The sequence below is a fragment of the Oryx dammah genome, unplaced genomic scaffold (assembly GCF_014754425.2).
Source record: "Oryx dammah isolate SB20612 unplaced genomic scaffold, SCBI_Odam_1.1 HiC_scaffold_25, whole genome shotgun sequence".
Classification (NCBI taxonomy): domain Eukaryota; kingdom Metazoa; phylum Chordata; class Mammalia; order Artiodactyla; family Bovidae; genus Oryx; species Oryx dammah.
The window spans coordinates 94,606,823-94,621,520 of NW_024070209.1; the positions used below are offsets into that span (position 1 = coordinate 94,606,823).

General features: G+C 38.1%; 1 pseudogene; it reads right to left on the reverse strand.

Annotated features, from left to right (window-relative positions):
* Window positions 1-689: 689 nt before the first annotated feature.
* LOC120851984 lies at window positions 690-4,850 on the reverse strand (annotated as a pseudogene).
* Between the last annotated feature and the right edge of the window lie 9,848 nt (window positions 4,851-14,698).

Sequence of the window (14,698 nt, forward strand, 5' to 3'; positions counted from 1 at the left end):
TGAAAAGGAATAAATGTAGCTGTTTTTTTGGTAACAAACATTAGCTAGCCAGACCATGGCCTGCCTTATAGCCAGTCTTGCAGCCTGCAATTCAGCACCAAACCCAAGCAAATACAGAAACACTTTTCTTTGGATTGGTTGAGCATTAAATTCACAACTGCCTCTTTCCTTTCTATCCAGTCAGTGGGATGCCACTTGGACAGTTAGCTTTTGTTTCTCACAGGCAACCTGATAAACTATACTTCAGGAATAACAGAAAACGCTTTTGAATACAAAGACATAACACCACAAGTCTGCACAGCAAAATCCGGCTGGCAGAGCTTCAAGTTGTATTTCCCTTTTCCACCTACAAAGGTCAAGGTCACATTTTAAAAACTGCAACAAAAAACAAAGCCTTCTCCCTAATGTCATTTTCTTAACATGAAATCTTAGGGGTAGAGAAAAAAGAGTAGGGAGAGAAACCAAGGATTCTCAATTATATAATCTATTGTGCCCATGTATTTGCTCAGCTTAAATGCTGCTTACAAGAAGTGTCTACATTTCTATGGAAACAATAAATTCCATCTGATCAACCTACCTCACCTTTTATACAGTTTTTCAGGCTTCTAGCTTTGTAACTGCAGCCTTGAAACCAAACTGAAGGCAGAAAAGCCAGTCCAAGATTATGACATTTCAATTTAAAAAAAAAATTTTTTTTAAAGCAGTACAGAGCTTCAAGGCTGCAGTAAGAGAAAATCAGAAGGTGAAAACAGTTTAGGAAGGCAATTCGGTTTGATGAATCAGAGGTCATTAATGTTTCTATGGAAATATAGTACAGGCATTGCTCAGAAAACTGCATGTACTGTAAGCCTTTAACATTTTTCATTTACAATTCCTGGATGTCTGGAGTAGCAAACAGAGAAGGCAATGGCACCCCACTCCAGTACTCTTGCCTGGAAAATCCCATGGACGGAGGAATAATCTGTCAGCTGTCATTTTATTGAATCTTTACTATATGCCTGGCACTGGCTTGATTCTTCACATTAATTCTACCTGAAAGGAGTTCCTATTATCTCCATCTTATAAGTTTAAAGAAATACTCGTAGTTTGTTCCATGGAAAGAGCCACAAGTCAAAACAAGAGAACTTCTATTCAGAGCAATTTGGCTAATAAAACACCACCTTTGCAAGCTATATGCTTTGCAACAGCCAGACAGATGGAAACTTGACGTTATTTCAAAAAACAAACCCTGACGTTCCCACAAAAGTGGGGCCTCAGAGTCCAAGAAAAAAGTACCATATGGTAGATGAGTTCATTTATAAACCTCCTTGAATAATCCAAGATGTCCACGTCAGAAGCAGCTACAGTAACTGCACTAACCAGATCAACAAACGAAAGTATAAAACCTTACATGAATGAATGAATTAAATAATGAGACAAGAACTAGCTTCTTTTGAAAAAAATATATGTTATTCCCAGCAGGAGTAGGGAGAGTGAAGCAGATTTTTTTTTTTTTTTTTTTTTGGTTCATTGTCATTTCAACTGAAGAAGAGTCTCACAGACCAAGGAGTTTGTTTGACCATGAACACAGAGCTTCCAAGGTCATTTCAGAACCATCTGTTGAGTGTGATATTTTTTTTTCCTCCTCCTACTTTTTTGATTGAAAATATATTGCTTTTATAAATGGAAACTTACACATTTAAAAAATCCTAAGAACAATGGAAAATATTTTTTAGAAGAATGTATATATACATATAACTGAATAACTCTGCTGTACAACAGTAATTAACACAACTTTATAACTCAACTATACTTCAAAAAAAAAAAATCCTAAGAACGAAATGATTTGTGTTATTAGCTCTCTAAAATTGACCAGTTCAACTGAAGGGAAAAAAAATCTCCCAGACATTCTCTAAATGACTTTTAAATTACTCCTTATTAGAAACATAATTCTGGGCACAAATCTTTCTGTCATACTAGTTAATCATTAATGCTAAAGCTCAGTACCAGCTCTTATGTCTGTTTCAGAAATCCATTGTGTGGCAACAAAGAAATACAACATCTTTAACCTTTTACCCCAGAATCTTTCAAATCTGAAGCCAAGCTAGTTGCTAGTTAGTCATACCTACAAAATAACCCCAAAAGAAATTTTTTTTTAATTATTCAAATTGGAGTGAAGATACAAGAACAACAAACAATGTTTATTTCACCACATAAATGTAAAAGACACTCCACAAACAGGATTAAGGGTGAAAAACTCCTGCTGCTGCTTACACGCTAGTTTCCTACGATCTAAAATTAAGTTCAACAAACATTTACCCAGCGTTTTCAATATAGGACACGATGCTAATAAGGGGTACAAAGCAGGCTGCCCCTAGACTCTTGTAATCCCTCTCCCTACTGGTAACCACTAGTTCGTTCTCTGTGAGTCTGCTTCTTTGTGTTACTCATTACTTTCTTCTATTTTTTAGATCCCACATGTAACACTGTCTTTCTCTACCTGACTTAATTAAATCAGCATAATACGCTCAAAGTCCATCCCTGCTGCTGCTAACAAGCAAAATTTCATTCTTTCTTCTGAGCAGTATTTCATCGTATTTATATACCACACCTTCTTTATCCATGTGTCTGTTGACAGACAATGTCACTTCCATATCTTGACAACTACAATAAAGCATAATGTTATGAACACTGAGGTGAAGGTATCCTTTTGAACTAGTGTTTTTGTTTTTTTTCTGTTTGGATATACACTTTCTACTGCTGGGTCATATGGGAGTTCCATTTTTAGTGTTTTGAGAAACTTCCACACTGCTTTCCACAGTGGCTACACAAGTTGACATTCCCACCAGCAATGTAATCAGGGTTCCCTTTTCTCTACATCCTCATCAACTTTTGTTATTTGTATTCTTTTTGATAAGAGTCCTTCAGATAGGTGTGAATGATACCTCATTGTGGCTTTGATTTCCATTTACCTGATGGTTAGCAAATGTTGAACATCTTCTCATATGGCTGTTGGCTGGATCCCCATTTTCAACAAGGCGTAAAAGCAGCAGACTCACAGAGAACAAACTAGTGGTTACCATTAGGGAGAGGGATTACAAGAATTAGCCCGGCATGCAACGCCATGGAGGACAAGGAGAAGAGCGTGGCAGAGGATGAGACGGTTAGATAGCATCACCGACTCAATGGACATGAACTTGAGCTCAGGCGAACTGGGAGATAGAGCAGGACAGGGAGGCCTGGCATGCTGCAGTTAACGGGGTCAGAAACAGTGACCCAGAGAAAAGTCTGGCCAAACTTCTTAGCATTTTCTTCAGCTATAAAATATGAATTTATCAAAGTTGGTGGTTGTGCATACTAGGGGATACAGGAGATATAATGTTAATACTTGAGGAACCTTTAAGAGGTTGACAAGTTTCTTAGATTTTTTTTTTAAACTAGAAGAAACTTTGTAAATCATCTCTAATCTCTTCCATCCCACTCTAGCCTCCATTTTGAAGAAGGGAGAAACCTTGTAAAGTAAGTAACATCTGTACTGTCTCTCTGTGATTTAAACAATAATCATGGCCCTAACAGTTTTGGCATTTTTTCTAATCTAAAAATGGCAACAATGGGACTTCCCTGGTGGTCCAGAGGCTAAGACTCAATGTTCCCAATGGAGGGGACCGAGGCTTGATCCCTGGTCAGGAAACTAAATTCCACAGGCAGCAATTAAGAGTTCAAATTCTGCAACTAAAGATCTCATATGCCACAACTAAGACCCAGTGCAGCCAAACAAATGTAAAAAAAAAATTAACAGCAATAATATTTTTTAAAATTAAAATGGCACCAATAATACAAACATGTCATAAGGCTGCTGAATTAAATGAAATTTTAAAAATTTAAAGCATTCAAGAGTACCTGGTGCATACAGTATGTTCAATAAAGGTTAGCCAATTTTTTAATGGATTAATTATTTTAAGTAGGTTCTTTTAAAAAAGTTTAGAACAATATTCTGTAAGGATAAATTCCAATTGTAATAGCATACACAGAGTGGAGACAGCCCTGGAGCTGAGGAAAAGCTATGATTCTTCCAGAATTTATGAGTCCACAGCTTTCTGATCAACCTTGCACTGCTACTGCTCTGTAATTTCGTATTTCTCTGTGTCCCTTTGAAGGGCTCGCCTTCCTGATACCTGAGCTTACATAGCTTCGTCTTCTTGAAGTAAGCATCAGTGAGATGTTCTGGGATTTTTCACATCCTTCAATTTCGGTGGAGATGACAATGACAAATTTCTGGTGTGAGGGACAGAGCTCAGTCACTAGCAGCAAGCTTCAGGAAAATGACCGTCCTGCCTCTGTGGTGCCCAGTGAGGAAGATCAGAATCATCCCAGAAGCAATGCTAGTACACACGCAGTTTTCTCACGTCTGAGAAAAAACTTAGAAGGGTTTTTTTTTTTTTTGCCATGACATAACAGCTTTCCAGGCACACCTTCAGTAGGATAATACCTAGGCATTTTGGCAAATTTAACCACTCAAGTACCACCCACTATTCTTGTCACCACCACCTGATTTTGTGACAGTAGGAAATACCATCACCTTCTTTTCCTTTTCAACCTTGCATTTTTAGCTGTTGAATACTTCATCTTGTGAAACGGCTTTCTGGACTACACAGCTGATTAGGAATATCTGCCAATTTCTCTGACCACGATAGTATTTCAGCTGCAGTGGGGTTCCCCTTCTTAACCTTTTTAACTCTGCCACCAGCATCAAACTGCTTGGCTTCTGGGCTTTTTCTCCTTACTATCTGGCTTCTGGGCTTTTTCACCTGCCATCTTCTAAAATGAGAAAACAGGTTTAGCCATTATTAACATCATTAATAATCATATCATTTGAGGCTCCCCTGGTAGCTCAGATAATAAAGAATCTGCCTGCATTGCAGATTGCATTGTTCGATCCTTGGGTCAGGAAGATCCTGTGGGAAGGGAATGGCTACCCACTCCAGTATTTCTGCCTGGAGAATCCCATGGACAGAGGAGCCCGGCAGGCTACAGACCATGGGGTTGCAAAGCGTCAGACATGAGTGAGCAACTAACACTTTCACTTTCATCATTGGTGGTAAAGTTATTCTGATTTTCACCCTCCAAGCCACAAATTTAAGTATACTTGTGAAACAGACTTAATTAAAAAATAAAAACCACTTTTCAGAAGCTCTAGGTTTGTTGCTGCACTCTGTGCACACACAGAGAATAGGACCTTTTATTTATTTATTTTTTTTTGAACCTTTTATTAAGTCATCACTCAGTGCTATTATTAAGATGTTGGCTTCTTGACGAAGCTACAGCATTGACCTCTGGGTCAACCATTCAGATCTCGCAATCTCGAATCACGAGACCAATGAAATAAATGATTGAGGCATGTTTAAGAGTCACAGATACTAGTCTACCCTGCCCCACTAAAATCATACTCTACTTGTATAAGACATGCTTCCTTTTAATTTTTGATACCTGTTTTAAGGTCTGTCAGCTTAAAGTTCCCCTTGCAGCATTAGTACGCATTAGCACTAGCAGATACACAATGCAGCATTCTTACTTCCCACATGTATCCCAAAACTCAGTGAAATACAAAAAATGTCAGGCTTCCAGAGTGGGAAACCATTAGTTGGTATACAATAAGCACCTACACATGAATGAGCTCCATTCTGAGAGCACGTTCATAAGTCCAATTTGTTCAGAAGTCCAACAAAGTTAGCCTAGGTACCCAGCTAACAGCATCATCATCTATATAGTACTGTAATAGGTTTGCAATACTTTTCACACACTACATTAAAAACAAACACAAAAACTGAAAAACATTTTAAATCTTACAGTACAGTATCTTGGAAAGTACAAGGTACAGTACAACAGCTGGCATACAGGGGCTGGTATCAAGTGAACAGGCGAGAGTTACTACTGACTGGAGCAGGAAGAGGAGGTGGGAGACGGTAGGGTGGAAGGGTCAGCAGCAGGAGACGGAGGGCCAGCTGCCATTGCGCCCACGCCTGATGCTGATGGCACAGGTTCGGGTTCCTTGCTGGATTCAATTCTAATTACTCTCTTGAGAAAAGATGCAGTGATGTCTGGGTAGAAACATGTTCCAATCTTTGAAAGTTCACAACTTGAAGGTTCGTATGTAGGAGACTGACGTACAACACTTATGTGACTTGACTTTAGCAATCCCGTTTCTGGATATGCTTCACAGTCCTGAATAAGTCAGAAGTGAAAGTCTCTCAGTCATGTCCGACTCTTTGAGACCCCATGGACTATATGGTCCATAGAATTCTCCAGGCCAGAATACTGGAGTGGGTGTCCGTTCCCTTCCCCAGGGGTCTTCCCAACCTAGGGATCGAACCCAGGTCTTCCACACTGCAGGCGGATTCTTTACTAGCTGAGCCACCAGGAAGCCCTGAATAAGCTGAACTGACCATAGTTTTTAGAATATTAACTAGCAATGTCAAGATGAGGAGTGTACTCCTAAGGTCGAAGCAGACTGAAATGCAAGCTGGCCTGGGAACTGAAGCTGTGCTGCCATACTGGCTGTTACAGCCACTACCATGTCACAGTCTTCCTGTTTCCAGTTTACATTATTCAATTTTTAATCCTGCTCCACGTGGTATTAATTACCCTAATGCCATTTTGCTTTATTTCTTAAAAGGCATTAAGTATTAAAATTTCCTCCCATTCCACACAGAGATCTACTTCAGGGTCACATGCTCAGGGCCAGCATTGCCTCCCTGTTTGCAAGGCCATGTCCTAAATGGCAGGCTATCGTCCACAGGGTCACAAAGAGTTGGACACGACTGAGAAACTGAGCTCGCACACACTGTCTCCACTGGAACAGAATGCAATAAAATGTTAACTAAATGTAAATTGCTGTAACTGTAAATTACAAAACCAAGAAAGACTACAAAATCAAAGAAAATACATTTTATTGTACTTGAGATGACATCAAAAACTGCTGGCAGTTTTTTTTTTTCCAAACCTACTTTTCCAATATTCCTAATTCCTAATTCCTAACATAATTAGGAGTCTAAGGAAGGTTTCTGATGTCATTATAGCTATTTAGTTATATAGTTATTTCATAAATACTTTATGTAGGAGTACAAATACCTACAAAATAACTGAATATTTTATGCCTTCTGGAATTACAGTAAGAACCAAGAAATGCAATGTTTGTAGAAAGACGGGTTTCATTAAGAGGAAATCCTGTTTCAACAATTGTTAAAACAAACAAACGAAAAGACATCAGAAATATGCATCAAAGAATCTCCTTCTCAAACTACCTTTGAGTCAGCTGAATTCTCCTAGAGGATGGGGAAGAAAAGAAAAGCATGGAGAGAAGGAGGCAAGATGAAGGGTAAGAAGGGAGGCGACAGAAGGAAAATCCAGGAGGAGAAGCAGGGTGGCTTGGTCAGTAAGGTCTGTGGAACCAGTGGTGCGACGTTGAACACTTTCTCCTCTCGGTTTACTCATACGGAAAATGAGAACACCTTCAGCTCTATCCGTGTTTCCCCAAGTGAGGAGACCACTGGAAGATTTGAAGTGAACCAAGAAAAAGCACTTTAAAACATTTCAAAGCTGTTACCTTTCACTTCTCTTTCAACCCTTCTAATTACATCAGAAGAAAAATCTCAGTTTGATACTAGTTTCTCTATTACCCCTCTAATGCTTGCTAATCTCCCTTTGTAACTAGAAGGCCTGATCATACAGACTTGAGCAGGCAACATCTTAACTAGAATTTAACGCAGTATTTTTTCATTAAATTTATGTTTCATATAGGATAATAACAAAATATCCTTTTAAAATAAATTTCAGGTTGCAAAGTTTTAACAATTCAATATTTAATATATTAAATACATAAATATTAGGAAATGACAAAAATCATGATAGTGATACAGAAAAAACAAAAGTTTGGAAATACTGATTTAGTGGAATAGTGGCATAAGCCATGGTAAGTTATTTTCAACTTCAAGCTTCAGTTAACTCATATGTAATATGGGAATATCACCACCTATCAAAAGAAAAGTTGTGGGAAGGATTACTTTGGATAGTTTAGCAAGAACCTGGCACACATTGAACATTCAACAACCTCTTTTTAAAGATTTTTACCAGAAAGCCCTTTTAAGAGACCTTCAGAAGGCTTTGGGTGAGGAGGTGGTGCAGCCAGGCTTCCTGTGTATTAGAGACAGGAGCATTTGCTCTGGTTGTGATACTTCCCACCAAGAACCTCCAGGGACTTGGCCTTGCTTCGTACCCTGATAAAGCTGCAGTTTACTCTCCTAAAGCTCGTAATTCTAGTTACAAGTGTCTGGAAGTAAATGCTTCAGAAAAGCAGTACATACCTAAATTCACTGAGAAGTCTAACCCCAAAGGGTACCAGGTAAGGCAGGGCCATTTTGTAACAGTTATCCAAGCTAAAAAAAAAAAACAAGGTACTTCATTTGGGCAATTTTAACAATACTATAATGAGGAGGAAGTCACAGGGTGGTCTATAAACCAGCCTTGATACTTCAGCATTAGATACTGTCCAACTAGATAGCCCAGGTGAGAAAATCCTTGAGAGAGAGTACAGGGAGATGGTTCCAAGTTTCCTGAGTAAGAGTACTTCAAGAAAAAGAACACCTGAATACTGACTTTAATCCAACAATTGTCTGGTAATAAGCACTTTACATGATATTGCCTAATTTCCCCAAACATACCTGAGGGAGGTAGTTTCAAGTCTATTCACCAAATAGGCAAAACTCCAAATAGTCAATTCTCTAAATTTACTAAAAATTTATTTTAACTATGAAGACAATTTATAATAACACATACTGATGGGAGAGTTTAATTAGCTTTTAAAGATTTCTGCCAAATTAAGACAGACAGGATAGCAGCATTTTCAACAATGTTCAATTTGTCTCTGCTGCTGTTGCAGTTGCAAAAAATTAGGGCAGAGAGGGGACCTCTGCTGGTGAAAAGATACGGTCTGGTTTGGTCTGCAGGTAATGGGGGAAGAGAGAAGGTACAGGAAAAGAGAGAGAATAAAACAGTAAAAAATGATAAACTAGCAATTTAGAAGGAAACTGACAACAAATTCTACAAATTAGATTCAGCAAATTGATTTCTGTTGAACTGAATATTGGGTAAATTAGATATTTGCAAACCAGTTTCAGTGAGCTGCATTTTGGTGAACTGGCTTGCTTATCTATGAAGTAGGTCTATTCACCTTACTTACTTTAGTTGCTAAGTCATTTCCAACTCCTTGCAACTCCATGGACTATAGCCTGCCAGGTTCCTCTGTCCATAGGATTTCCTAGGCTAGAACACTGGAGTGGGTTGCCATTTCCTTCTCCAGGGGATCTTACCAACCCAAGGATCAAACCCATGTCTCCTGCATTGACAGGCAGATTTGTTATTGCTGAGTCACCAGGGAAGCCCTTACTTATAGAAAAGGAAATTGAGAAATGTTAAATAATCTTTCTACAGTAACGCAGCTACACTCCAGGTTCTTCACACATTGCATTCATTCATTCTCCAGTAAGAAATTCTGTGTGGTGATTCTACATCCTTTCAACACCACTACTCTCCAGGGGAGAGAGGTTTTAAACCCAGGTCCAGCTAAAGCTAACACACGTAGTTAATCACTATATCATAATAATAGTTTGCTGAAATAATTTTAAATTGCCACTCACACAAATGCAGTTTGTCTACCATACTACAATGACTATTTATTCTACCCTTCTGAAAAAATTTGTACCTGCTATTCAGAGGTCGAATGGCACAGCTGCCAGACTAAATTGGAACACTTTCAAGGCAAAAGTCAAGATTTTAGAGACATTATTACTTTATTTAGGCTGGACAATCATGATTTCAGATCAAATTTTGTACAACTAAAACTTCCTGAGAACCCCCACTACCATCTTTAATGATCCCACACTGACAATCCCTGATGTGTGTGACACACACACAAAGGTATATAATTTTATGATCAATTATTTCGATCAAAGTGTAAGCTAATCTTATTAAAAAAACATAAAAACTAAAATAACCCTAAAGCCTACATGATCTATGTAAGACATTAGTGCTTGCTCAAACTATTTGTCTTACTGCTGGGCTCTTCAGGGATTTATCACATTTATGATGCTAAGAGAATGTCCTATCTCACCTATCGACGCATAACATCTGACTTTTCTTACAACATTTTTAACTTTCCTTCTATTAATAAGATAGTAGCTCAAGGCTCTCTAAACAACTGAAAACATATTCTGCCCTTTTTGGTAAGCAGACAAATTCGCTACTCATAGGTCTTATGACATAAACCAAATATAAAGCACTTTTGACGTGACATGAAGTCGCTCAGTCATGTCCAACTCTTTGCGACCCCATGGACTGTAGCCTACCAGGCTCCTCTGTCCATGGGATTTTCCAGGCAATACTACCGGAGTGGATTGCCATTTCCTTCTCCAGGGCATTTTCCTGACCCAGGGATCGAACCCAGGTCTCCCGCATTGTAGACAGATGCTTAACCTTCTGAGCCACCAGGGAATTTTTGCCTGAGTATAAATAGGAACTTTTATTAACAAAGCTACCACTACTGTAAAATATTTTAAGCATGAATTAATAAGCTGTTACTTTTAAATAGCATTAAACATTTATTCTGATTTCCCAGCTGGGTTCAAAAATTTCTGTGTTAAGATGGGGAAAAGAGATCTTTACAGCAAATCTGAATACTGCACACTGACACTTTGAAAAATGTCACCCTACTTTAAACCTCCTCAAATACATATTTTGAATGCTCAATGAAGAAATGACAAATCTATTTTTTTTGTCCATTCCAGGTTTCTCTTCTGTACTTAAAAGTGCCTCTTATTAATTATTTCTGATCTTCAATGTACACCCAAGGCTACCCTTAATGTTTCAGCAAACAGAATATGATTCTTTCTAACCTCTTTTGAAATCAACAAAGACTATAAATTTAACTCAAGACAGCTTTTGTAGTTCAGTTAGATTCAAGGTCATCTCAAGGCTCTTAATTACTAACCAGGATTTGGTGTAGTCGAAGGAAAGAGCAGCTGGCTTATTCACTTTCTTATTAAAGAGCCTTATAAAAACTGTCTTGGCAAATAGCAAATTCTCTTACCACCAGTGGTGAACACAATGAAGCAGAGCAAATAATCTTCAAACATTTGTGTTTACTCTCAATCAACAAACTTTTTAAATTACCACAAGACTCTGAGGTCTTCATTTCAGCAATATGATTTATAATTTAATTCAAAACTTGTAGATAGCCAGACTCCAAAAATATTTCTATTTCCATTCTGAAACCAGCTCTGCTAAAGATTATGAATGTCCTTCAAATCAGCATAAAATTTATTTAGGTTTTCACTATCAAACCCTGTGCAGGATCAGTTTTTCAGTCACTGAGGAAGGAAACCATGCAAAGTATGCAGATATCTAAAGGAATGTAAATTTAACTTCTCTCTCCATGTACTTAATTTCCAGTCAAATTCAGTTGTAAGTTTCAGGACATATTCAAGACTTTGAGGCAACTGATACAGTTGTATTTGAAGAGAGACATACAGACACATACATAGACATACAAACACACACCCTAATCCATCCTCCTGAGATTTTGAGAGGCAACCAGAGAAGACTCCAGAGTGTCTTTGTGACCCACTCACCCATAATCTATAAGAGAAAGGCGGCAGTCTCAGAAGGGTCCATAAGCACTGCTCTGACTAGGCTGGAGATACTGGGGTAGGCAGCAGAAGGCAATGTGCATGCTTCCGGGGGGTGGGGGCGGGGGGGGGTGTACTATTGCCAGAAATCTACAAGATTCAGAAAACAAAAGGCATTGGGAATGATTCCACATACCCCTCTGTAACATGAGACTAGAGCAAACAGCGTACCTGTGTCTCAATTCTATCTCAAGCATCAGGCATTTATTAAAAAATAGTAATAAGCCCTAGATGTTAATATACAAGATGTATTAGTGTAAATTAAACTGGTTGTTGGTGATGGTACATTGAGGTAGACACATACGTCTAAAAATCTGGGCCCCCACAAAATAAGCCAAAAGAAAGCACAAGATAGTCTAGAGAGTATCATTAAAACAATGAGAAACTATAAACTATCTTAATGTTCAACAATGAAAAACAATGAGATATCATATGGCTATTAAAAGTTTCAAATGAGTTAATGTTGAATCAGTAAAGCTTACAAACTGAGGAAAAAAAGTAAAATCAAACAAAAAGCATAAAACAATGGTATATACTGTAAGATCACAACAATAAGAAAAAAACTAGGATTTGAAGAAAGTCTAGAAGAAAACATAAGAAAATGCTAATAAAAGTCGCCTGGAAGCAAAATTATAGGTAATTTCCCCTTCAGTTTCTGTATTTTCTACAGTGATGACACATTTCTAATTTTAAAATCATTAGATTCCTAAGTAGCTCAAACCTAAGGAACCTAAGGGCCACAGGCAATTCAAGTCCAGAATTCAGAGATCACACCATTTAAATCTAAATACAAGATACAGCTAAATCCCTCCTGCTTTTATTGATATGCAAGCACTTCCAACTGTGTTCCCCAGGAAGTGTCCCTAAGACAACACTCTAAACTTGCTTTCCAAACAAGGCATTGGAAACACTGGGTATTCTTCAGCCAAGAGCCCATCTATGCTCTGAAAACTAGCTTTGGAAAATAAATTTACAGTATTTCACACACTTCATATTACCCATAAATGCTCAGCAACTGTTAATGTTAATGGGCATACTACATTAAAAGTACTTTACTTGAAATATTTTAAAAGGCTCATGGCAGATAGCACATTTTATCTTCAAATGTTAAACACATTTTTTTCATCACAGTAGTACTTTCAGTAACTGAGCTGCTCACCAGCAGTTAGCTCTGAATTCCAGTCAGCCCAACTATCTTTCAGATTTAAACTGTCAGCAAGTAAGAGAATATTTTTTTGCGGGAAAGCAATTGTAATTTCCCATTTTAGGTGATTGATTAAGTTCTCTCCTCTAAAAGGCTGATTGGTTTCCTGGTGCCAGTAAAATGATTGATGAATATTTCAACTGCAGCTCCCTTGCTAACCCCCCTCCACCCCTCCCCCATGCATTGCCGCCCCTTTCCTGCTGGGTTCCCTTTTTACTGACCAACAGCATTTAAGGAGGGTTTGCAATTTTCCTTAATGAATCCAAGTTCTCAAACTCAGGGCATTTAAGTCTTAAGAGGACAGGACTCTTCTCAGTGCTGAAGGAATATTGCAGATAAAAATTCCTTTACAAGGAGTAAGGGAAAACTCTGAAATTAACTATGGGCTTGACTCAGTGAATGAAATTGTCCTTACAAAAGAAAAGTGTGGCATGGTTGTGGGGGAGGAGGTATAAGAATAGTGATCATGCTAAAATAGAAAAGAACACTGAATCTCGAATTTACATTACAAATTATCATAACATCATAACTTTAACTGCAAACATTTCTATAATATAGACCCAGAGAACTGAATTTACATGTAAATTATGTGATTCCACCGACCTTAAAGCAGCCAGGTGTTCTAATAAGGAGACAAAAGTATGGTAAGCATTAAGGAATGTAAATATTCCTTGAGGGATGACCAAACAGTATCTAAAGTCAAAATCATCCCAATGAATCTGTGCTGTGAGTACCATAGTTATTTGCTTTAGGCAGGACTTTCCTAAATTGCAACTTCCTGTTTTACCCAACTCATTTCATCATAAAGCTGGAAAATTCCTTCAGGGATTACCTAATTTAGCGCCTTCATTTTATAGGTAGACCCATAGAAACATGCCTTTGTAAGAGAGCTAGAATCAGAACCCGGGCAAAACCTAGGCCCACCAACTATTTCCTGAGCCTCATACCTCCTCAAATAATGTGGCTGCTCTCTTCTCTCAAGTCCTTCCCTGCTCAACACTACATTACTACTATAATCTATTAACCCCCACTGTCACATCGTTCTCACTATCTCCTTGCTAGAAAATCACTTTCTATATTTTACAAGCTTTGGACAACCGGTTCTTCTATTTCCACTTTCAAAGGGTCACATCAATCTTGGATTGGTCCTCCTCTTTTACATATAGCCAGCTTTTGTGTGGCAGAAATTTTTTAAAAATGTACAGGAGACAAAGGCTACCTTTTCCTAAATGGCATTCCCCAAAGCACTCAAGCCAACAACCAGGGATTTATTGACCATCTCATCTTAATCTAGTGTATCTGGTCATTTTAGTTATAAGGAGTGCTGTATTTCCAAACAGAAATGTACTATATTCTGGTTCCAGGAGGGCTTTTCAAACCTTGGATTTAACTTCAACACTCAGCTTGACTTACATACTGCCCCAATTCTCTCAAGTGACTGAAAAGCATATTCTCTTCCCTTGTATTTTGTAGACTTTCTCTGACTACCTGCAAAGAACTCAGACTCAAAGGACTCTGACAAAGGAAAAGACTCAAAATTCCTGACCTGATTATTCTTTCATTTATCCATTCATTCCTGAAACACCAATTACTTGTGTTTTTAGTGCTGAGGCTACAGATTCAAGATATGGTATCAATGCCCTGAATAGCGTGGAATCTCCTCTTTCCTTAGCACTCAAAGACAGTCTCTGATTCTATCACAACTGTGTTGTGGTTGGCTTATTTATTACAGCCAACATGAAAGAGAAATAAATCACTTGCAACTCTAACGGTGGAT